This window comes from Pelodiscus sinensis, chromosome 1 (genome assembly GCF_052426305.1).
Source record: "Pelodiscus sinensis isolate ZL-2025 chromosome 1, ASM5242630v1, whole genome shotgun sequence".
Taxonomy (NCBI): Eukaryota; Metazoa; Chordata; order Testudines; family Trionychidae; genus Pelodiscus; species Pelodiscus sinensis.
In genome coordinates this window covers 126,728,175-126,752,136 of record NC_143052.1, presented here as the reverse complement: position 1 = coordinate 126,752,136, position 23,962 = coordinate 126,728,175, and the positions used below count along the sequence as shown (strand labels likewise).

Sequence of the window (23,962 nt, the reverse complement as noted above, 5' to 3'; positions counted from 1 at the left end):
GATAGATGAGTTCCAAAGATTATGAGCTCCATCTCTGAAATGATTCTTCATATATTAAATTTGAGGTTAAAACTGGAGATATACCTCCAGAATACAATTTCTTTAATACCATCCCTATGGGAAGTTGAACAGTTGTAAGTAGTAATCAGAATACATTCAGATCTGAGTTATTTGGTGGCACATCCATTGTAGCAGGGAAGATAGAAGTGGAGGGTATGATTGAGTCTTATGAGATGTCTCAATGGGCTATCACAGTTCCTCAATGGCTAGACTTAGACACTTGTCACATGACTTGTGTGATTCAGCATTTTGTAGTTATACTGGGGGAAAAAAAAGAAAGCCTCAGTACTCCATACTGCCCCACTTACTGTTGCTACCATGCTAAGTTCCCTGCCCATCATAAATTAACATTTTAACCCTTTTATTTCTACAGTACATTTTTCCAGATTCCAGATGTTCCTAAATGTCATCTAAGTCTGTGCATTTGGGTATTCATTATTAATGTTATTGAAATACTGTTGACCAATCAATGGTACTGTGCAGCAAAAGTGAAAACTTGAATTCCTCCTTGACTGATTTTTTACTCCATGCAGAAAATCACTTAAGCACATGTTTACATCCATCATTAACTCCTTGGCTTAACCACGAGATCTTGCATGATCTAAAAATAAATAAGGAGTCATATAAAAAATGGAATCCAGGACAAATTACAAAGGATGAATATAGGCAAATAACACAAGAATGCAGGGGCAAGATTAGAAACACAAAGGCACAAAATGAGCTCAAACTAGCTACGGCAATAAAGAGACACAAGAAGACTTTTTATAAATACATTAGAAGCAAGAGGAAAACCAACAACAGGGTAGGGCCACTGGTCAGTAAGGAGGGTGAAACAGTAACAGGAAACTTGGAAATGGCAGAGATGCTTAATGACTTCTTTGTTTCGGTCTTCATGGAGAAGTCTGAAGAAATGTCTAACATAGTGAATGCTAGTGGGAAGGGGGTAGGTTTAGAAAATAAAATAAAAAAAGAACAAGTTAAAAATTACCTAGAAAAGTTAGATGCCTGCGAGTCACCAGGGCCTGATTAAATGCATCCTAGAATACTCAAGGAGCTGTTATCATCTTTGGAAAATCATGGGAGACAGGAGAGATTCCAGAAGACTGGAAAAGGGCAAATATAGTGCCCATCTATAAAAAAGGAAATAAGAACAACCCAGGAAACTACAGACCAGTTAGTTTAACTTCTGTGCCAGGGAAGATAATGGAGCAAGTAATTAAGGAAATCATCTGCAAACACTTGGAAGGTAGTAAGGTGATAGGGAACAGTCAGCATGGATTTGTAAAGAACAAATCATGTCAAACCAATCTGATGGGTTTCTTTGATAGGATAACGAGTCTTGTAGATAAGGGAGAAGAGGTAGACATGGTATACCTGGACTTTAGTAAGGCATTTGATATGGTCTCACATGATATTCTTATCAATAAACTAGTCAAATACAACTTAGATGGGGCTACTATAAGGTGGGTGCATAACTGGCTGGATAACCGTACTCAGAGAGTAGTTATTAATGGTTCACAATCCTGCTGGAAAGGCATAACAAGTGGGGTTCCGCAGGGGTCTATTTTGGGACCAGCTCTCTTCAATATCTTCATCAACGATTTAGATATTTGCATAGAAAGTACGCTTATTAAGTTTGCAGATGATACCAAACTGGGAGGGGTTGCAACTAATCTGGAGGATAGGGTCATAATTCAAAATGACCTGGACAAATTGGAGAAATGGTCTCAGGTAAACAGGATGAAGTTTAATAAAGAGAAATGCAAAGTGCTCCACTTAGGAAGGAACAATCAGTTTCATACATACAGAATGGGAAGCGACTGTCTGGGAAGGAGTACGGCAGAAAGGGATCTAGGGGTTATAGTGGACCACAAGTTGAATATGAGTCAGCAGTGTGATGCTATTGCAAAAAAAGCAAACATGATTCTGGGATGCATTAATAGGTGTGTTGTGAGCAAGACACGAGAAGTCATTCTTCCGCTCCACTCTGCACTGGTTAAGTCTCTGTTGGAGTATTATGTTCAGTTCTGGGGATTTCAAGAAGGATGTGGAGAAATTGGAGAGGGTCCAGAGAAGAGCAACAAGAATAATTAAAGGTCTAAAGAACATGACCTATGAAGGAAGGCTGTAAGAATTGGGTTTGTTTAGTTTAGAAGAGAGAAGATTGAGGGGGGACATGATAACAGTTTCCAGGAATTGAAAAGGGTGTAATGAGGAGGAGGGAGAAAACTTGTTCATCTTGGCCTCTGAGGATAGAACAAGAAGCAATGGGCTTAAACTGCAGCAAGGGAGGTTTAGGTTGGACATTAGGAAAAAGTTCCTAACTGTCAGGGTAGTCAAACACTGGAATAAATTGCCCAGGGAGGTTGTGGAATCTCGATCTCTGAAGATATTTAAGAGCAGGTTAGATGAATGTCTATCAGGGATGGTCTAGTCAGTACTTGGTTCTGCCATGAGGGCAGGGGACTGGACTCAATGACCTCTCAAGGTCCCTTCCAGTCCTAGTATTCTATGATTCTGTGATTTTTCAGTTAACATATGCTTCAATTTCATTGTCTTACACATGTGCTTAACTTAAAGAATATTCCTAGGTATTTTCCTGAAACAGGGCCTTAGAAAGGAACAGTATTAGTAAGATGATGTTGGAGTACTAAGATGTAGACAAACCATTATGACTGCACACTGTTTAGAAAGAAGAAAGGGATAAAGAAACAAAAACAAACAAAAAAAATTTGTTTTAGCCATTAAAGTCCACAAAGATCAAGTCCTTCTATGGGCAGTACTTACTGGATTTACCATAAAATGCAGTGGTGAGCGATATGAAGAGCTCTGGTCCTATCTGTCCACTCTTTTCCTGGTGAGCTCACCCCTTTTGGTCACTCTGCAATAAAAGGGTGTGTCTACAGTGCACCCGTAGCTTGAAATAAGCTATGCAATTTGAGCTGTGCAAATTGCATAGTTTATTTTGATTGTATTTTGTAATAGAGTGCTATTCCAAAACGTCCTTTAAATCTTGTGCAACGAGATTTACAGGGATGTCGGAACAGCGAGCCCATTATTTCAAAAGCTATTTTGGAATAATGGCTTGTTTAAAAGACATGGAATAGCTATTTTGGGATACTGGAAGTATCCCAAAATAGCGCCGCTGTTAGATGTGCCCTCACTGTCCCCTGTGTTCACTGTCCCCAGTGGTCATTGCAGAGCATAGCTGTCCTCTCTCATTCCATGTTATGGAAAACAATCTGATTCCAGACACATCCCATTTTTTTGGCATAACTGAACCCTGACCTTGCTTTAAGTTACTTAAAAGGATACCAAAATGATATAAGCATACCAAATGTGGTAGTCTTAGTTCTTACCATTTAGGAGTAGTTCTTGAAGACATGGATTCACAGATGGATAGAAGGATGGACTCATAGACATACATCAGAGGGGTAGCCGTGCTAGTCTGAATCTGCAAAAGCGACGAGGAGTCCTGTGGCACCTTATAGACTAACTGAAGTGTAGGAGCATAAGCTTTCGTGGGCAAAGACCCACTTCGTCAGATGCATCTGACGAAGTGGGTCTTTGCCCACGAAAGCTTATGCTCCTACACTTCAGTTAGTCTATAAGGTGCCACAGGACTCCTCGTCGCTTTCATAGACATACAGATTTTTTAAGATAGATAGATAGATAGATAGATAGATAGATAGATAGATAGATAGATAGATAGATAGATAGATAGATAGCAGTGTTCCCTGTAAGCTGAGTGCTTTGGTGGCCACCTAGGAGAGATTCAAATGCCACCCAGCTGATTAGCAGAGCACTCACAGCTACCTACAGTTGGCAGTCTGTGTTTCTACTGGTGGTGCACATCCACACATGCCTTGGTGCACATAACACAATTTATTCTGCACATGGATGGAATAAATTAGAGGGAGCATTGATAGTAAGTACCATGGAACACAAAGCCCCTACACAAATTCTGAATCAATACATAAGAACAGTCTGTTCAGTAAATAGGCAATCTGAGGATGAGAAAGTCAGACCTGGTATATATCAAGGTACTCCCAGCATATGCACTTTCACCAAATCTGAATTTGGCTAATGGTGCCTGTGTTCCTGATGTGCTCAATTCTGAGCTTGAATTAGCACAAGTATGAGTACCTGGGAATGGGAATCACACCAATAGCTCATACTGAATACATGCTCTGAAACATTTGGTAACTGGTCAATGATGGAGAAAGGATATTCAATAAATTAACAATTGTGGTTTGAGCTAACAGACGAATTTCTATGTTTACATCCAAAGTACTACTATAACATAGAAGTTACTCTTTCGAGCAATCTTGTTATGTATGCTTTGGTCATATTTTACATAGAGCTACCTGGGGCAAATGAGTGAAGTCAATTCATAGAGATATAAACATCAAGAAAGTTCTCGACATCTTTTCTTACTAGAAGAGATTATATGTTTATGTAACAGGGACAACTTGTTTGTATGCGTCCTTAATATTTGAATTAAAAAAATATATATACAAACCCATACCCAAAAAGGTTTATGAAGGCTGAAAGATTCAAAATGTAATCTACTTTTGCAATATATATTTGTTTGTAAAGTTCATCTAATTTTATATACCGTATTTTCTGGCGTATAAGACGACTTTTTATGCTAAAAAACATCCCCCAAAAATCGGGGGTCATCTTATACGCCGGGGCTTTTCTCGCCCCAGAGGACACAGACTGTGGGACCTCGCGGTCCCGCCGCCCGTGTACTCCAGGGCGAGAAAAGCTGCTCCGCGTCTCCCTGGTCTGCAGACCAGGAAGCTGCGGAGCAAAGCCACGGAGGGGCTCCGGCAGTGGGGCAGCCCAGGCGGGCCTGGGCTGTCCTGCTGCCGGCTTCCCCCAAGGCTTCGCAAAGCCACGGAGGGGCTCGGGCAGGGGGTCAGCCCAGGCGTGTGGGCTGCCCCACTGCCCGAGCCCCTCCGCGGCTTTGCGAAGCCTCTGGGGAAACCGGCAGCGGGGCAGCCCAGACGTGCCATGGCTGTCCCGCTGCCGGCGTCCTCAGAGGCTTTGCTCCCGGTGTCCCTGGTCTGCTGGAGACGGTCCCCAGCAGACCAGAACAACCGGGAGCAAAGCCAGAGCAAAGCCTCAGAAGCGCGGCATCCCGCCGCCGCTTCGGCTTTGCTCCTGGTGCCCCTGGTCTGCTGGGAACCGTCTCCAGCAGACCAGGGACACCGGGAGTAAAGCCGGAGAGGCGCTGCCGGTTGGCCTCTTAAGGGGGGGTAGTCTTATACGGCGAGTATAAGATGAAAACCTATCTTTTAACTAAAAAATTAGGGGGTCGTCTTATATGCCCAGTCGCCTTATACGCCGGAATATATGGTATTATATTTCAATAATGAATGGCGATGAACTACACACTTTGTTAAAATTAACTGAAAGCTCGTCCTTATCACTTATGGAATTTACTATGTATAGTCACTAGAACAAACACTTCTTTATGCTCAACTGCAACCACATCTCCAGATGCTTTTCTTATTGTTAAGTTTTATGCCTCTACTGTAACTCCTTCAAGTTAAGTGTGTTAATGCTCTTCTTTCCTTCTTATCAGCTGCAGCAACCTAACTCTCATACGCAGGTTATAATAATAAAACAGTCAGTGCACATAGAGAAAACATGTTTTAATATTAGGGTTCTAATTTTTCTTTTAATAAATAATGTGATAACATGATTTAAAACTAATAAAAAATACTTTGACAGTGTTAAGACTGCACAAACCAATGACTACACATTTTACAATATTTTCTCTTTCTTCTTTTAGGGTATGTCTACACTACCCTCCTAGTTCGAACTAGGAGGGTAATGTAGGCATACCGCACTTGCAAATGAAGCCCGGGATTTGAATTTCCCGGGCTTCATTTGCATAAGCGGGACTCCGCCATTTTTAAATCCCTGCTCGTTCGAACCCTGTGCCGCGCGGCTACACGCGGCACGAACTAGGTAGTTCGAACTAGGAAGCCTAGTTCGAACTACCTAGTTCGTGCCGCGTGTAGCCGCGCGGCACAGGGTTCGAACGAGCAGGGATTTAAAAATGGCGGAGTCCCGCTTATGCAAATGAAGCCCGGGAAATTCAAATCCCGGGCTTCATTTGCAAGTGCGATATGCCTACATTACCCCGCTAGTTCGAACTAGCGGGGTAGTGTAGACATACCCTTAGATATGGTACAGGCAGTCCCCGGGTTACGTACAACATAGGGACTGTAGGTTTGTTCTTAAGTTGAATCTGTATGTAAGTCGGAACTGGCATCAGCCGCTGCTGAAACTGATCAGTTTCAACTGTGGCTGAATCTGGATGCCAGTTCTGACTTACATACAGATTCAACTTAAGAAACCCAGGTGTCCCCAAGTCAGCTGCTGCTGAAACTGATCAGCGGCTGATTCCAGAAAGCCTGGGGCAGAGCAACTCTGCCTCGGGCTTCCTGTAGTCAGCCGCTGGTCAGTTTCAGCAGCGGCTGACTTGGGGACGCCTGGAGCAGAGCAGCTGGGGTGCTGCTGGGTTGCTCCAGTAGTGCGGCTCCTCGGTGCTACTGGAGCAACCCGGCAGCCCCCAGCTGCTCTACCCCAGGGGTAGGCAAGAAAAGCCTGGTCTGCTGGGGGGGGGCACCAGCTGCACCCCCCCCCCCCCAGCAGACCAGGGGGACAGGAGTAAAGCCGCGGAGCACGCCCGCAGCGGGACAGCCCAAGCATGCCTGGGCTGTCCCGCTGCGGGCGTGCTCAGCGGCTTTGCTCCCCGTCTCCCTGGTCTGCAGGGAGACGGAGAGCAAAGCCGTGGAGCACGCCCGCAGAGGGACAGCCCAAGCGCGCCCGCGCTGTCCCACTGCGGGCGTGCTCCAAGGCTTTGCTCCCCGTCTCCCTGCAGACCAGTTCTTGCGCAAGAGGGCAGTGTAGACAGGTAACATCAATTTCTTGCACAAGAAAGCCCGATGTTTAAAATGGCCATCGGAGCTTTCTTGTGCAAGAGAGCATCTACACTGGCACGGATGCTCTTGCACAAAAGCATATCTTTTGCGCAAAGGCACATGCTAGTGAAGATGCTTTCTTACTCAAATACTCTAATGCAAAAACTCTTGTGTTAAAGAGTATTTGCGCAAAATCTTGCCAATATAGACGTAGCCATAAAGCTTAGGCAGAATTTCAGTTCAGTAGCTCAAGGGAGCACTGGGACTGCTCACTTTCTACCAGCTGGGGGAACATGCTGCCCCAAAAGATGGCAGAGAGAGTTGGCCAGCTCATCAGGAGGAAACAGTATCCAACACCCAGCAGTACATAAGTTCCCCAGGCACAACAGGGGATCTCTGTGGGGAAATGCTCCTCCAAAGCCTCCCTTCTTACACAGACTGTTTGAACAATCTAGAAAGTTCTCTGTGGGAAGGAGAGAGGCTCATATGAAAGAATTCTTTTCCATCTCTAAATTCACGCTCTTTTAATTTTGTAGTTTGCTTTAACTAAATGTAGAGTGCTAGTGTAAATATACCTCTTTGAAGCATTTAACATTTAAAATGTGTTACACAGCATTGCCAACCCTCACAAGCCCCAAAAGTCATGCCAATATGCAAAAATCTCAGCTCTTACTTTTTTTTAAAGTTAGTGTCTAGCCTTCATGGAAATGGATGAAAGCTTGAGTACATAATCTGAGTGCACCTAAAAGGATCAAAAAACCAAAAGGTAAATAAACAGAACCCAAAAGATATTTAATAGCAATGATTTTAAAGCCCATTATTATTTCTGGTGCAGGGACTGACTCATGATTTTTGAATGTTAAAGGTTATCGATACCGGTTAAGTCATGTCTTACCGCCCTAGAGTTTTCCATTCTAGGCTCCCTGTCTGAATCTGGCCCAGACTGGCCTTCGGGTTTTCACATCTGATGACTGTTGAATGATCTGCGTGAAGATAATCTAGTGATTTCAGGTCAGTGACTAATGGACATTTGCCCATGGCACAAATTGACAACCACATCTGCTGTAGGAACATGACCAACCATTTCAAAAGAAGATAGTGGCAGACACTATCAATTAATTGAGTAAACCCATTCATGACGCTTCATTAACTATATTAAAAATACTTAATATTGCTGCTTTTTAAGAAAATTTTGGTGTTCAGTCAATGTGTTTTAATAACATCATGGATTGTATGTGAGTGATACAATCTACACACATTAAAAACAGGCTTAACCAACATAGAAATAAAATGTGACATTTTGTCACCACAGAAATGTTAAAAAAAAAAAAGATTATAAGAGCAGTGACATCAGTTGGTGCAAACAAGAAACAAGGTTCAATACCAGGAAGTTAAATGTGAACCCACAGTAGCCCACATGATATGGAAGAAGTTTATTTTCCCTCCTCAAATACTGTTCCAAAACAATGCCCCAGACTCATTCTGCTGTTCGCGGCTGGGGGATAATCACATGTGCAGGTATAATGTGTTACAGACAGCCTTGTTGGCATGTGACTTCACTCTGAGGGAACAGTCTGTACTATACGGTTCAAATGCTGAGATATTGGTAGAGTAAAAACTGCCCATGTAGTAATAACAAACAGAGTGTGGTGACTGAAACTGACCACTTCCAGTATGGTTCCGGGGACTTGTTATTTTATTATATTTCACACTTAGCTTCCCTGTGATAATAAATAAATATATTTTGTACCAGTTTTTTATAAAGTAATTAAAATAAAAAGTTCAAATTACAGGAGGATGGTTTAAAGGCAGAACTAATTCATATTGTGGAATTAAACCCCAGTATGTCATCTCACAGATTGTGATTTTGTACCCCTGGATTCATCCTTTAAGTTAGTGTTTATGGATGTTCACATGGTTACTGCTACTCTCATCTTGGGAACGTGTTACTGGGTAATAAACTTTAAAAAAGTAGAGAGGTAGGAATATAATGCAAATTAAACAAATTATTATGTAGAAAAGGAAAAGAGCCATGGAATGTAGGACTGATTTGGTATGAATAATTAAACATGGGAAAGGCCTCATTTCTTGGAAGATAGGGCTTAGGAAGGTAACTAGACCAGCAAGCTGAAAATGAAATGTTTGTGCTAAGATAAGTAAATAGGTCAGTAAACTAAAAGACAGAATGCCTAAGCTAGCTGAGACTAGAGAGGGAATACTCAGGGAATCATTTACAAAGAACCAAGGTAGCAATGGATAAGATAAGTGGGTAACAGAAAGATGAGGTAAAGAGTAAGTCATGCATGGATAAAACAGGCTGTACAGGGATTGGTTCCTACACAGTTACCAAGCCAATCCCCAAAGAATGATGCAATATAAAGTAAATGACAGTGCATACCTGGGATTGGCATGTGTCTGTTAAATGGCCTAATTACCACTTGAATGGCTCTTTCACGGGTTCAGTGTTCTGGTAATAGGTCTGGCAGGTCTTTTCACTTTTAAGTTAACTAGATCTTCTCCAGAGGACGCAAAGCCTCAGAACAGGGATAGTAAGAGGCGGATGGATGGAGATTAAGACCCAGTGGTGCCCCAGATTTTTGGGTGCCCTATACAAGTGCACAGTCTTCAGATCAGTAAGGATGGCCCTGTGCATAGTGTCCCATTCAACAGCATTGAGGCATTGCTATTGCATTCCTGGAGGAGTAGCTCTGCATTCTGACCCAGAACTTAAGGATGAATGTCATCTTTCCAGCTTTCTTGCGCCATACCTACAAAAAGCCTCAATATTTGGGCTTCAGGCAGGTGGAGTGAATTGCACCGGCAGAGCATGTAGCAAAAATCATCTGTTTTCCTGACCTTTTATTGAGAATGGATGATAAAAGGGGGAAATGAAGTGTTTAGATAAAGGGAACTGTTATTTCAGGGAAATATTCTAGTTGGGGATAACTGCCAATAGCTCTTGGGGATCAATACTTGAAATAAATCTGAACAAACATCCATGCCAAGGTGTCATTTTGCTATAACCCTTTGAGAGTTTCTAATTATAACAGTGCTTTAGATCAGCAGAGAAGTAAAGTTAACAAAGGGGTAAACTCAAAATGTGAGGACAACTGAACAAAAGGAAGCGAGTAAATCCAAACCAGAAAAAGAGTGTCAAGATCATGCAACAAGGGTGGCAGAGGGAATCAGGCAGCAAGTACTTACATGAGGGTATCAATCCCAAAGGATAGGTTGGAGACTTTGATAGAGTAAGGAATTAAATCTAGGTATAGATAGTCAGGTGGAGATGAGCAAGCATCTCAGAGAGGTGATTAAGAAAAAGCAGAAAGCATATAAGAAGTGGAAAATGGGAGGGATCAGTAAAGAAAGCTACCTTATTGAGGTTAGAGCATGTAGGGATAAAGTGAGAAAGGCTAAAAGTCAGGTAGAGTAGGACCTTGCAAAGGGAATTAAAACCAATAGTAAAAGGTTTTATAGCCATATAAATAGGAACAAAAAAAAAAAAGAAGTAGGACCACTAATTACTAAGGATGGAGTGGAGGTTAAGGATAATCTAGGAATGGCCCAATATTTGAACAAATACTTTGCTTCAGTCTTTAATGAGGCTAATGAAGATCTTAGGGATAATGGTAAGTTAACAAATGGGACTGAGGATAAGGAGGTAGATATTACCATATCCGAGGTGAAAGCCAAACTTGAACAGCTTAATGGGAGTAAATCGGGGAGCCCAGATGGTCTTCATCCAAGAATATTAAAGGAACTGGCACATGAACTTGCAAGTCCATTAGCAAAATTTTTTAATAAATCTCTAAACTCAGGGGCTGTACCATTTGACTGGAGAATTGCTAATATAGTTCCGATTTTTAAGAAAGGGAAAAAAAGCGACCCAGGTAACTATAGGCCTGTTAGTTTGACATGTGTAGTATGTAAGATCCTGGAAAAATTTTTGAAGGAGAAAGTAGTTAGAGACATGGAGGCTAATGGCAATTGGGACAAATTACAACATGGTTTTACAAAAGGTAGATCGTGCCAAACCAACCTGATCTCCTTTTTTTAGATAAAGGAAATGCAGTGGATCTAATCTACCTCGACTTTAGTAAGGCATTTGATACAGTACCACATGAGGAATTATTGGTTAAATTGGAAAAGATAGGGATTAATATGAAAGTTGAGAGGTGGATAAGCAACTGGTTAAAGGGGAGACTACAGCGGGTCATACTGAAAGGTGAACTGTCAGGTTGGAGGAAGGTTACTAGTGGAGTTCCTCAGGGATCAGTTTTGGGGCCAATTTTATTTAATCTTTTTATTGCTGATCTTGGCACCAAAAGTGGAAGTGTCCTAATAAAATTTGCAGATGACACAAAGTTGGGAGCTATTGCCAATTCAGAAAAGGATCGGGATATCATACAGGAAGATCTGGATGATCTTGTAAATTGGAGTGATAGCAATAGGATGAAATTTAATAGTGAGAAGTGTAAAGTTATGCATTTAGGGATTAATAACAAGAATTTTAGTTATAAGATGGGGACACATCAGTTGGAAGTAACGGAGGAGGAGAAGGACCTCGGAGTCCTGGTTGATTATAGGATGACTATGAGCCGCCATTGTGACATGGCCGTGAAAAAGGCTAATACAATCTTGGGATGTATTAGGCGAGGTATTTCCAGTAGGGATAAGGAGGTGTTAGTGCCATTATACAAGGCATTGGTGAGACCCCATTTGGAATACTATGTGCAGTTCTGGTCTCCCATGTTTAAGAAGGATGAATTCAAACTGGAACAGGTACAAAGAAGGGCCACTAGGATGATCCGAGGAATGGAAAACCTGTCTTATGAAAGGAGACTCAAGGAGCTTGGCTTGTTTACTTTAACCAAAAGAAGGCTGAGGGGGGACATGATTGCACTGTTTAAATATATCAGAGGGATAAATACCAGGGAGGGAGAGGAATTATTTAAGTTTAATACCAATGTGGACACAAGAACAAATGGATATAAGCTGGCTAGTAGGAAGATTAGACTTGAGATTAGACGAAGGTTTCTTACCATTAGAGGAGTGAAGTTCTGGAACGGCCTTCCAAGGGAAGTAGTGGGGGCAAAAGATCTATCTGGTTTCAAGATTAAACTAGATGGGTTTATGAAGGGGATGGTTTGATGAGATAACATGATCTTGGTAACTAATTGACCATTCATTATCAGTGGAAAATAGGTCAATGGAGGGATGATAGGAGTTACTACAGAGAACTTTCTGGGTGTCTGGCTGATGAGTCTTGCCCACATGCTCAGGGTTTAGCTGATCGCCATATTTGGGGTCGGGAAGGAATTTTCCTCCAGGGTAGATTGGCAGAGGCCCTGGAGGTTTTTCGCCTTCCTCTGTAGCATGGGGTACAGATCACAGCTAGAGGATTCTCTGCATCTTGGGGTCTTCAAAGTATTTGAGGGCTTCAATATCTGAGATATAGGTGAGAGGATTATTCTAGGAGGGGTGGGTGAGATTTTGTGGCCTGCACTGTGCAGGGGGTCAGACTAGATGATCATAATGGTCCCTTCTGACCTTAAAGTCTATGAGTCTATGAGATGGGTAATGATTTTCAAACAGATTAACTGTTCTTTTCAGTTGCATGGCAGATGTTCCTTTCAGAGCCAGTTTTCTACTCAAGGGATGTCATGGTAGATGTGTGGATTTTATAATATGGTACCAGAGAGTTTGCACCTAATTTAAGTTTCTAAATAAAAGTGTACCGATAAGCAGGTACAACTCACAATAACTTTTGCAGCTGAGAGGGCTCAGTGTCTCTGGAAATCAGGCCATTTTTATTTAGGCTTCTAAATCTGGATTTAGGTGCCTACCTTTAAGGAGCTAGTTTTGAAAATGTTGAACAATGTTTCCTTAACTAGATTGTGGTTAGTTGTTCAGTGTCGAGCATCCATAGCACAGTCCTGGAGCCTGAAAGGAACCCTGCTAAATGCAAATTTACACAGTCCTAACAGTGTCTCTAGAGGAAAACAGTTCTGGAAGATCTTTAACTCAACTATATGAAGAGCTACAGAACGGAACTTTAAAAGAGCTGTTCTCATAGTCAGCAAATAATAGGTTACACGCTTTCCTACAATGTTTCTTTATTTTTACTTTTATTGAATGACTGTAAAACCTCCAAGGAAATTCACTCTTGAAAAAATAAGCTCGCATTACATTCTCGGGTTCAGATACACACAAGCCAAACTGCTGATTTAAAAAAAGATTGAAGGAACCCAAACTAAACTGAAGTGTTGACTATTTGGTGATTCTGAAAAATTTCCAGTGAACAAAATAGCCTTTTTAAACTTACATGTGAAAGCAGTTCTCCCTTCTCTGTCTTTTAAAATTACAGGAATTTAATATGTTTCCAATGAAGTGTTCATGTTTGAAAGTCAGCTTTTTTGAAAAGAGTACACTGGCTCATCAATCTGGAGCCTGGTAATTAAATAAAAATTAAATCAGATGAATGAACCAATCAAGGAAAGCAAGAGAACTCACAGTTAAAGCTGATATTATATGTGTTCATGCATACAGTATATTTTATTTTGGAGAGAAAGAGAAAGTATGAGCAAGAGATGTGAGCTTGCAATCATCTCTGGAGCAAACTACTTCAAGCCATTCCTGACTGGGAAGGGTTGATTCAATATGGACTCTTAGGCTGTATCTACACTGCACTCGGAGCTCGAAATAAGCTATACAATTTGAGCTACACAAACTACATAGCTTATTTCGAGTTAATTTCTAAATTTGGCACTGTCTACTTAGCACTTATTTCGAAATAAATTGCTATTCTGAAACATCCCTTACTCCTCATGGAATGAGGTTTACAGGGTGTGATGGCACGTCAGGGGGCCCCTGATCCTGCACTCCCATCCGCAGCCAGATGTGAGACTCAGCCAGCCAGTGGAGTAGAAGGTTTTACTGTTTCTCAGGGACACAGCATAGCATAGGAGCAATGTTAGTACAGACATCGAGAGCAGACAGCCTTATTCCTCCAGGGGGGGTAGGGGCTCATGGGCCCTAAACCCCCCTTTCCTGCTCCCAGTCTACTCTCTTCAGCCTATCCAGCCAAGACTAACTCATACTCCCAGCAACTGGTCACTCAGCCCCCAGGCACCCCCGCCTCTTGCTTTGTTCAGATTACTCCACCTAACCCAGGTGTCAGGCCGGCTGGGCCATTGCCTACGTGCCTTCCCTCAGGGACCCAGCCCCGCTGGGCACTGTACACACAGACACATACAGTCTCTGCAGACCAGTATAGGGCAGTAGGGATCACACACAGCACAACACAGCAACCAGTGAATGCAAAAGCAGAGTGGATCCTGGGCCACATGAGTGGACAGCACCCACACTATGTCACATCGGGACATCGGAATAGCAAGCCTGTAATATTTCAAAATAACGGGCATGTTCAAAAGATACAGAATAGCTATTTCAGGATACCTCTGGTATTCCCAAATAGCGCTGCAGCGTAGACACAGTCTCAGTGGAAGTTGAGGAAGGGAAATCACAAGATTCTCAAAGACCCCTCCTTTATATAAAAAGAATTCCTAAGACAATGCAGTCAAACATCAGCTTTAAAGTTGCATTTCCTGGCTCTTGCTGCTTTTTGACACAACTTCAACATTACTGAAATATGGCTTCATGTTTATAAATTACCTCTAACACGGGACTGCTTGACGAGCAATATTTATGCATTGTGTTAGATGTCGTTAGTTTGATACATCTATTTATATGTTGGGACACTACAAAGCTCTCTTGCAAACTTATTTTAGACCAGAGAAGTTGAAGGGTTATTGGTTACTGAATTACTTTAAAATGAAAAAAAATAATGGCTCAGGAGAGTGGAAGGTGCAAAGATCAATGTTAATTCAATAGCATTTGCAGCATTTTTACCCATACAAGTAGTCAAATACCTTCTGTTTACTTCTTTTGCACACAACTATATGTCAAGAACTCATGGGCAAGCTTGTACTGGGACCCCGGTATCCTGTGTGTTGTAAAATAAATCTGTGTTGGTCTACTCCCAATCTAAATATACTTTTAAATGGAGCTCTCACATGCAGATATAAATCTTGCAAATCAAAATCTGTTTCCAAGAGCTGTAACTTGTTGAATTTATATTTGCAAAATAAACAGGTGATGAAAAACAATACATTAAAGATTTCTTTAACTCTACCATAATACACTTCTGTTAGATCTTATTTTATTGAATGATTAATGTCTTATTGGTTTTTCTACTGTTTTAAGATGCTTTTTTTAAATCCAAAAAATATGTACCCATGTCTAGTTACATGGCTATATAAGGAAACCTCATTAAGTGAGAATTAGTGAGAATTATGGGGCTTTCACTGCCTATTCCGAGGAAACATATTGACCAAGGGTCAATCTAACCTAGAAAGGTATTACTAAAGTTATGGTTGAAATATGAAGATTTAAAGCTGGATACATGAGGAGGTTTATTTCTTGGAGGCCAAAATAAGAAGCAGCAATGCTTTTACACAGCTCTGCATAATGGTGTTCACAGCACACAGTTACTCAGCACAAAGCAACAGTATTTAGGTAAACATACTTATGGAGAAAGTGTATTACAGATGCAAAACGGTGCACTCTCTGCCTCTAGAAAGGTGCTAATGTGGATTCAAATCTCAGCATAATAGGGCCAGACAAAGAACAAAGCCAGATTGCCTTTCTAGAGACTGCTCCTATTCAGGGCAATCACAGAAATTCTGCTGTACGCAATCTGCAGCTACTCACCCACAATTACAGAAGTGGATAGAAAATCTGAATTAACTGGAGGCGGCTATGGCAACTAATTCTAAAATCACTTATGGTTTTAATACATTTCTGTTTGTGCAAATTTAGATATGACCTTTCTTCTGCTCTCATCATTTTAAATAACAGTGTACCGGCGTATAGCATGCTGTTTGAAATTATAATTACTTAACATTTATATTGCAGTAGTGTATAGAGGCCAATAAGGTTGGTCCACGTTGTGCTTGGTGTGGTACAAACATACAACAGACTCCAGTCATTGCCTCAAAATGTTTACAAGAGAGAAGGGAAACAGAATCAATGTCCAAGATGGTTACAAAATATAAATGATCATTCAGGCTAGAGTGAATTTTTGTTAATAAGGGCAAATCTTGCAGTTTTTACTCAAACTCATTTGAACTGGGTTAAAACTGAATAATTTCAGTTTTATTATGAGGAATAAAAAGCCATTGTTGTAAGGATGTTCCTCTGCAATTCAAAACAATTTCTAAAGAAAAAGAGCAGCAGCTAATTAAAACAAACAAACAAACAAACTCTAAGCATATACACAAAGGGGACCATCACTTGGGAATGTTACAGGTTGACCCATTTAAATCTTTTCAAATTATGGACCAAGTTATTGTGAATATTTTTCAAACAATTTAAAACAGTTTTCAGTGTGGTTGTTTGATTACAGGCAATCCCTGGGTTACATGGATCCGACTTACATCAGATCCCTACTTACAAAAGGGGTGAGGCAACCCCGCACTAGCTGCTTCCCCCCAGCAGACCAGGGAGACGCGAAGCTAGTGCCCCCCCCCAGCAGACTAGGGAGACGCAGAGCGGCTTTTCTCAGCAGACACCTCAGCTTGAGAATAAAGGACTGAGAGAAGTGAGGTGTGGGAGAATAAAACTGAGCTCTGGAGAAATGTTTGGCTAGAGTTTCCCCTACAATATGTACCAGTTCCGACTTACATACAAATTCAACTTAAGAACAAACCTACAGTTCCTATCTTGTACGTAACCTGGGGACTGCCTGTATTTGAATTTTTGACCAAAATGTTTGCAATACTTCTTTTTTTCTTCAAATTTTGTTAATGATTTGTTTGTGTTGCCTTTTGCAAATAGCTTAATTTCTGTAAAACCACTTCTTCCCCCCCCCTCAAAATAAAACCCAAGAGGATAGCTACATCAGGTTCTTGTACTTCTTCCTACTCTCACTCCGGTCAAATTAAATCATGTCTTTTTTGTGAAGAAGAAGAAGATGATCAGAGAATATGTGTGTTTCTGAAAGGGTTTCTGCTTATTGTTGCCATTTGATATGGTGAGAAGGAAAACAGTTCATCTCATTTTGAAACCTGGAAATTTCTTCTTGACAAGTAGGAAATTTTACTATGATTGTTGTGGCACTGTAAGTCCTTGGTATACTGAATAGGGGAGTAAGTAGTCACAGAAACTATGTAAAGTGCATCCAGCCTGAATTTTAACAGGCTGCTTTTTGCCAGAATTTCAAATGTATTTCCCTGAATAAGCATATTTTGGACATTACAGAAGAGAGTAATATTTTCTTCATCTGTTCTGTTCTTCAAGTGTATTTTATTACAAAAAATATGGTGAAAAGGCAGATTTAATGGAAGACAAAATAATACATTATTCAAAAAACATTTCCCACTGCCCCAATCTACCCAGTAAAGTATTTGAAAACCTTTCCTCCTACGGTCAACTTTAACAACATTCTTTTCTGAAGCTTCCCCAGCACTTGTTTGCTACTCTTTTCTGCGTGAAATTTAACATGTTGGATTTTGATCTGTAGAGCCCTAAATGAGACTTTTGAGACTTGCCTGTCTGAAAGACCGTCTCTCACACATGCAACACTATCACAGCTGAATTCAGTGAGGTGCTACAAATGAGAGGAGAGGAAGCTGCTGATTCTAGAACTTGCTCCAATACTTGGTCAGAAATAGCCAAAATCTATCGACCTTATGTCTAACTGCCAAGTTTAACTATTTGCAAGAGTTTCTAAGGATAAGGTGTGATGGTATACACAAGATTGAGCTAATGTATCTCTATGCATAACTCCATAAACTCAGATCAAAGGTGAAATCCCAGTCCTGCTGAAGTCAATGGCAAAACTTGCATTAACTTATTAGGGCCAGGATTTCACTCTATGAAATTACAGTCTTATGTGTAAAGGACAGTGGATAGTGCAGTGACAAAAAGCACAATTTGTATCAGAGAAATATGTACGTATATAACAGCTTTCTGTGGTACACCTTTTCAGTTCTTCACAGCTGGCAAAAAAACAATGCTGGTCCTTTGAAAGTAGGCTAATTTACATCAGCTGAGAAGTGAGCTGTATCCATTCAAGGAAGTGAAGACAGACAATGGACTGGGCAATTTAGATGTCTTATTTAAGAAATGTGACTTCAACTCTTTATGTCCTAATCTTGCATTTGGATGCTTTTGCTATTAAATACTAATGTTTTCAAAAGTAACAATCACTCAAACTACTGCTGGGATCCTACACTTTCAATTTAAGTTTTTTGTGTTAGAATCCTAAACTCATTTATACCAAAGCAAGGAGATATACAGGGATCTCTGCTTCTTTCCAATTGTTTTAGTGACATTAGCAATTAACAGTTAATTCAGATGTTTCCCCTTTTATTATAATCAAGGGACTAACAATGGGTGGGCCTCAGCCCAGCTAATTAGCGCTTAGATATGCCCAAATCTGAATGCACCTGTGTAGGGGTGACCAGACATCCTGATATTAGCAGGACCATTCCAATATTGGACTCCTGGATGAATATAAACAAATATACCCCACTGCCCATGAAAAAAGTGTCCCAATTTTTCACACTTGCTATCTAGTCACTCCATGTCCATGTAGTTTGGGACCAGGAACTCTTAGGTTGTGTGCAGAATACCATGGCTGAGAGGGAACAGTATGAAGTGGCCCTGCCAACTGTGCTGCTGCCTTTGCTTAGTGCCACAAACTTCTAGCCCTGGTCAACTTCAGTGAGAACCAGGCTCCTGCAGACGCTGGTCAGCCTTCCCACCCCAGTTTAACTCATTCCTGCCTGCAGGTCTGTGGGTACTGTCTCTCTGCACTGGCCTGCCCAGCCCTCTTTGCCGTTAAATCCCATCTCCGCACCCAGCTAAATCCCCAGTGGGGCCAACAGACTTGCCAGGACCCCGGGCAAGGTGTGGGGGTAGGAGTGGAAGGACAGTGGCTTTGGGCAGTAGGGGCGGGGCTGCCTGGAGCATGCTGCCCTGATTCCCAGCCCTCAGAGCCTCCCAGAGTGCACTGCACTGCGCTCTGGTGGCAATTTAAATGGCTCAGAGCTTCCGGCTGCTGCCACTCCTATAACAACTGTGGCAGCAACAGCCAGGAACCTTGGGCTCTTTTGAATCGCCAGGTCCCAAGGCAATTGTTGACTGTTGGAGGGCCTGTACATCCCCCTACAATCCTGCTTCCCAGCATTCAAATATAACATGCAATAATATAAATGATTTGCTGTGACATCAGACCTCTGGTCATTGTCTATCTGCCATAAGTTGGAGACTATCCAAATTTCTACTCTTAGTTATGCTAGTCCCTGGAATAATTTTAAAAAAGCTAATTACTAACTGATCTTCAGAAACCAGAATACTCCTGTATTTAAACACAGCACTCAGATCTGGAAAACTTTATGGAAGTAGTTTCTTTGACATCAATAAAGATAATTTACATGGATAATGATTATTCTTCACATAATGTGATTATTCTTCATATGTTGAAAATATATGAAGAAACTGAACATGTACTATATATAGTTGCTTCATTCCTGTTTCCATGCATCTACATTTGAACAGAAATTTTCCTTTTTTGAAACTTTAGAAAAATAGAGTATTAATACAAATTCAGCTTTTCTTCTTTTTATGTGAGCATAAAGCTAGCTGGAATTCATTTGTGAATCCAATATTGTAAAAAAATAGAGGAAACTGCAATACATAACCAGCTGATATGCATTGCTTGTAGCTGTGGCAGGTTCTTACAGGTGGCCACAATAATATAACTCAAACCTTTAACTGTGTTGGGGGGTTTTTTCGGTTGTTGTTTTGTTTGTTTTTGCAGGAAGCAGTCATTCCAACTTTAGCCTGCTTCAGTGATGGTTTTTGTTTTTTGCTTTGTTTTGTTTGTGGATGTAGGCTAATACTGCCATTCAGAACTTGTTCAGTTATCCATCTGGTTCAAAAACAAGTGTTTGTGGTAAACCATGGGTGGGGAATCTAAGGCCTAGAGGCTGGATGTGGCACCTGGCTTGTCTGGATCTGGCCCCCAGGGCTCAGGTCCTCCCCCCCCCCAGCACGGTGTGAAAGAATGTGGGAAGTGTCTTTCTGTTTATCAATCAGAGGCCACATCAGTGAGGGGTTTGGGTTTTTTTCTTTTGCTTCACACTTGTGTGTGGCCCCCAATGGATTTTTCTGTGGGTCAGCAGCCCATGACTCAAAAAAGGTTCCCCAACCCTGTGGTAAAGGAATACAAGCTGATACATGTTTATAAATGCTCCCTGGCCAGAAGTTGGATGCCCAGTGCAATAATGAAGAAATCAAATACTTAAACAAAAGTTGTGCCAAACAGAAAGTATTACTATTTAGTGCATAACATTATGTATGAGTTATTTGAAGTGTGGGTTCAATGCAAAACAGCATGTTTTGAGATGTGCACCACTCAAAGACATCTACCACTTAGTAAAGTCTCAGAGAGAGGATGGTTTAACTGTGGGGGACTAGATGGCAAAGAGGATTGATACAATGAGGTTTTCATCTTTATGTCACAGGTTCAAATTTGGATTGTGTTGGCAATAAATTACCTGTTACTAGCTGCTGAGCATTCAGTAATTTAGTATTGATTACTGTTAGCATTATAGTGATGCTTTAAGGCTCCAGCTGATATTAGGGCACCAGCATCTTGGTAGGCCCTGTCCTGAAGAGTTTATAATCTAAATAGACAGTGTAGAGAAAGGGCTGGAGGGGAAACAGAGACATAATTAAGTGAAATGACTCACCCAAGATCACATAATAGGTCAGTTGCCGATAGAGAAATAGAAGCCATATCTTTTGAGTGCCAGCACAGTGCACATTGGACCATGCTGCCTCTCAAGGAGCGTCTAGTCACAGAACAACAGTTCTTAGTCCTCACACAAAAATCATGAACACAATTGAATCTCATACTAGCAGCCTCAGTGTAGAAGCCCATGGCTGAATTAGTATAGTGACTGAATTATGCCTTTGCCCCAAATGATGGTCTCTTCAGGGTCAAGATTTGGGCCCACTGGAATAGGCCAATATAGGGAAGCTTGCAGTCTCTTAACTGCCTCTAAAAAGTGCTTCTTTGGGGATAAAGAACATTATTAATTGGGCTTTAATCCAGTACCATCTATTTAGCATCTTTCATTAGAAGCAAATTCACTTTACAGGTTCAGTTGTCATAGTTCTTCATCTCAACCCTCTTAGAATATCTCATGTGCAACTCTGGTCAGAGCCTGGAAAAAGGACAAGAACTTTGCATTGACAAAGTAATGCCAGTACTGCTGGCATTAGCCTTGCACATAGCTTTAATCTATTGCCATTACCTACCCACACTGTATTACTGCAACTGTTTTGTAGTGTTGTACTGTAGGAAGCAGTGACAGTCCCTATTTGATTAATGATGTCCACCCCAAAATAGGGATATGGCAGTAATTGAATAAGGAGAAGGGGTTTACAAGGGCTGTTGGGTTCTACAATTTCAATGATTTGGGGCAAGCCGAATAAGAAAGAATGAAAGATTAAAAGGAGAAGAGGGCAAATTAAAATATTTCTTTTCACAAAACTTATTGCTCTGGTAGTGTTAAGACACCATAAAGTGGGGATAAATTATATTGATATCTATTTTAAGACTCCTGCATACTATCAGAACAGGGTCCTAATGTATGAGAGAATCAGTCTACAAATGTTTTGTGGGTTGTTGTTTTTTTAAACGAAAGAAGTGGAAAACTGGGATAAGCAGATGTGTTTCTGCTAATCACCCAAGTCCTCAATATTTCCAGAAAATAGTGATTTCTTCATAACTGAAAATCAAACCTAGCCACTAAAGCTTGACATATGGCATTTTGAGTGTTGTTTTACTTTTCTGACTAAGGTCAAGTTGTGCAAATGTCTACATCTGTGATTGCTGATATTTCAAATTCTGGGTTTGTATGAGGAGGGATACTAAGAGAAATTAAAAAATGCCTGCTTTTTGTCACCCTTATTGCAGCAGTGTTTGTAAAAATATAAATGTAACGAAGTGTTTTTCCTTCCCATATCAGTGGGGTTTTCTTGACTGTGAGGAACTGAACATTTACCGTTTGTGTATGTGACATGCACCCACGGCGTCTTTGTCAGACGACACATGTGACATCATCATCATCTCAGTGTGCCAGAAACATTCGGTTTCTATGGAAACAATGGCATGCAGTAACAGGCCACTTAACCTGTGTCACCACTGTACTTGTACAACGCTCCTTTCATTAAGACTTTCTAGAAGCTGAAAGGAGGTAGGAAGTCATTCTTATAACATTAGAAACCAGTATTTTTACTTTTAGATGCAAGCAAATGTATCAGAGACTCTGTGCAGACCCTATTGGGTAAAGCAGGAAGTTCTTGAGCAGATAACCTTCCTAAAGCTATAGTAATGTTCTCCATATTAAAGAATCCCCCTGAAGCCAAACTCAGGATGCACGAGCAGAAAACACCCCAGAATCTTAGAGGTATGGAGGTGTTGCTCTGCTCACCGCTGCTGTGCCTAAGTGATTTAGGAATGTATGTAATCTTCAAAAGCGAATTAGGAGGCTAAATGTGACTGAAAGTGCTTACCTTCCTATGTCACTTTTGAAAATGAGACATAAGCGCCTAAGTCAGTTGGGCAATACAACATTCTTTAAAAATCTAGGCCAATACAGCATTTCACAGAGAAAACGAATGCTACAGAATCTACAAAACTGGAATCTCCCTCACAGCTACAACTATGTTAGATACGAGACCACTCCAGGGCAGGCGAGTGGGGCGGCCTCCCTGGGCCCCGTGCTTCAAGAAGTCATGTGCTGTGTCAAAGGGGGGGCCCTGCAAAATTGTGCTGCCCTGGGCCCCGCAAAATCGTCATCTTCCCCTGCTCCAGGGTGACCCTGTCTCACCTCCTCAGGGCCACTACTCCCCTTCACTAGTGACTGCCATGGTGGCTTTGAGGAGGGTGACCAGATGTCCCATTTTTAAAAGCATAGTCCCATATCTAAGCCATACTGCAGTTGGAGGTGCTCACTTTTTCTTAAACACAGGGTAATTGTCCTGTATTTTTCTCACCCTTCAGCATTACCGGCAGGTCCTGCTGCTGGCCAATCCCTGCTTGCCAGCTGCCCACCCACTAGTGGTGGTCCAGTGGTTAACAATGCCACTTCCGCTGCTGGTCCGTCAGCACTGCCTCCACTACAGGTGGGCTCTCAGCTAGCAGGACCCCACCTCCTGCCCTGTTTCATGCTGCAAGCTGCAGTGTTTGGTTAGTGCAGGATGGCATCAGGCAGCAGCCAGTTATATGTCACTTCTGTTGCCCACCCATGGGCCTCCTCCCCCCTGCTGCCCACCCATGGGCTCTCCTCCTCTTGCTGTTCTCTCCCTGCTTTGCCCCCTCAGCCTTGCTGTTGCTCCATATCCCTAGCCAACGGGGCATGTTCTGCTCCCAGCACTATGTGGAGAATTAGCCCCTGATTTAAGCCCTCAGCCTGGCCAGCAGACGCCTTCCTTCTCCCACTGCCTTTGACTGGGCCTGTGCCTCCCAGAAAACCCAATATCCACTCCAATATCCAGAATCTCCATGTCAGATGGTGAAATGTGGATGTCTATGGCCACATGGCAGACAGCCTGCTCCAGAGGGGGCACAGCCGCACTCTGGACCAGGTTAGAATGAAAATAAAGGAACTCCTCCAGGCTTATGCCAAGGCCAGGGAAAGAAGTTCCTGATTGGGAGGGCCACCCAAGACCTGCTGCTTCTTCACCTAGCTTGATGTCATCCTGGGAGGGAGACAGGTCACCGCCCCTCCCCTCTTTGTCGACTCTGGCTTGGACAAGCCTGTCGTCAGCGTCCCAGAGGGCGTGGCTGTGGAGGAGGATGATGAGGTCAATGATGAGGAGGA

The 23,962-nt window shown here is 41.8% G+C and overlaps 1 protein-coding gene across 37 annotated transcripts in view; it reads right to left on the bottom strand.

Annotated features, from left to right (window-relative positions):
• The window catches only part of LOC149525630 (uncharacterized), a 484,863-nt gene that overhangs the window by 189,248 nt on the left and 271,653 nt on the right, over nucleotides 1-23,962 (bottom strand). For 4 of the 37 annotated variants that reach the window (XR_016347224.1, XR_016347228.1, XR_016347234.1 and 1 more), the window contains one exon: nucleotides 7,675-7,743. The exons of the other annotated variants lie outside the window; for them this stretch is intronic. The gene's annotated coding sequence lies outside the window, so the exon portion shown is untranslated. The remainder of the gene's footprint in view (nucleotides 1-7,674; nucleotides 7,744-23,962) is intronic. 37 annotated transcript variants of the gene reach the window in all.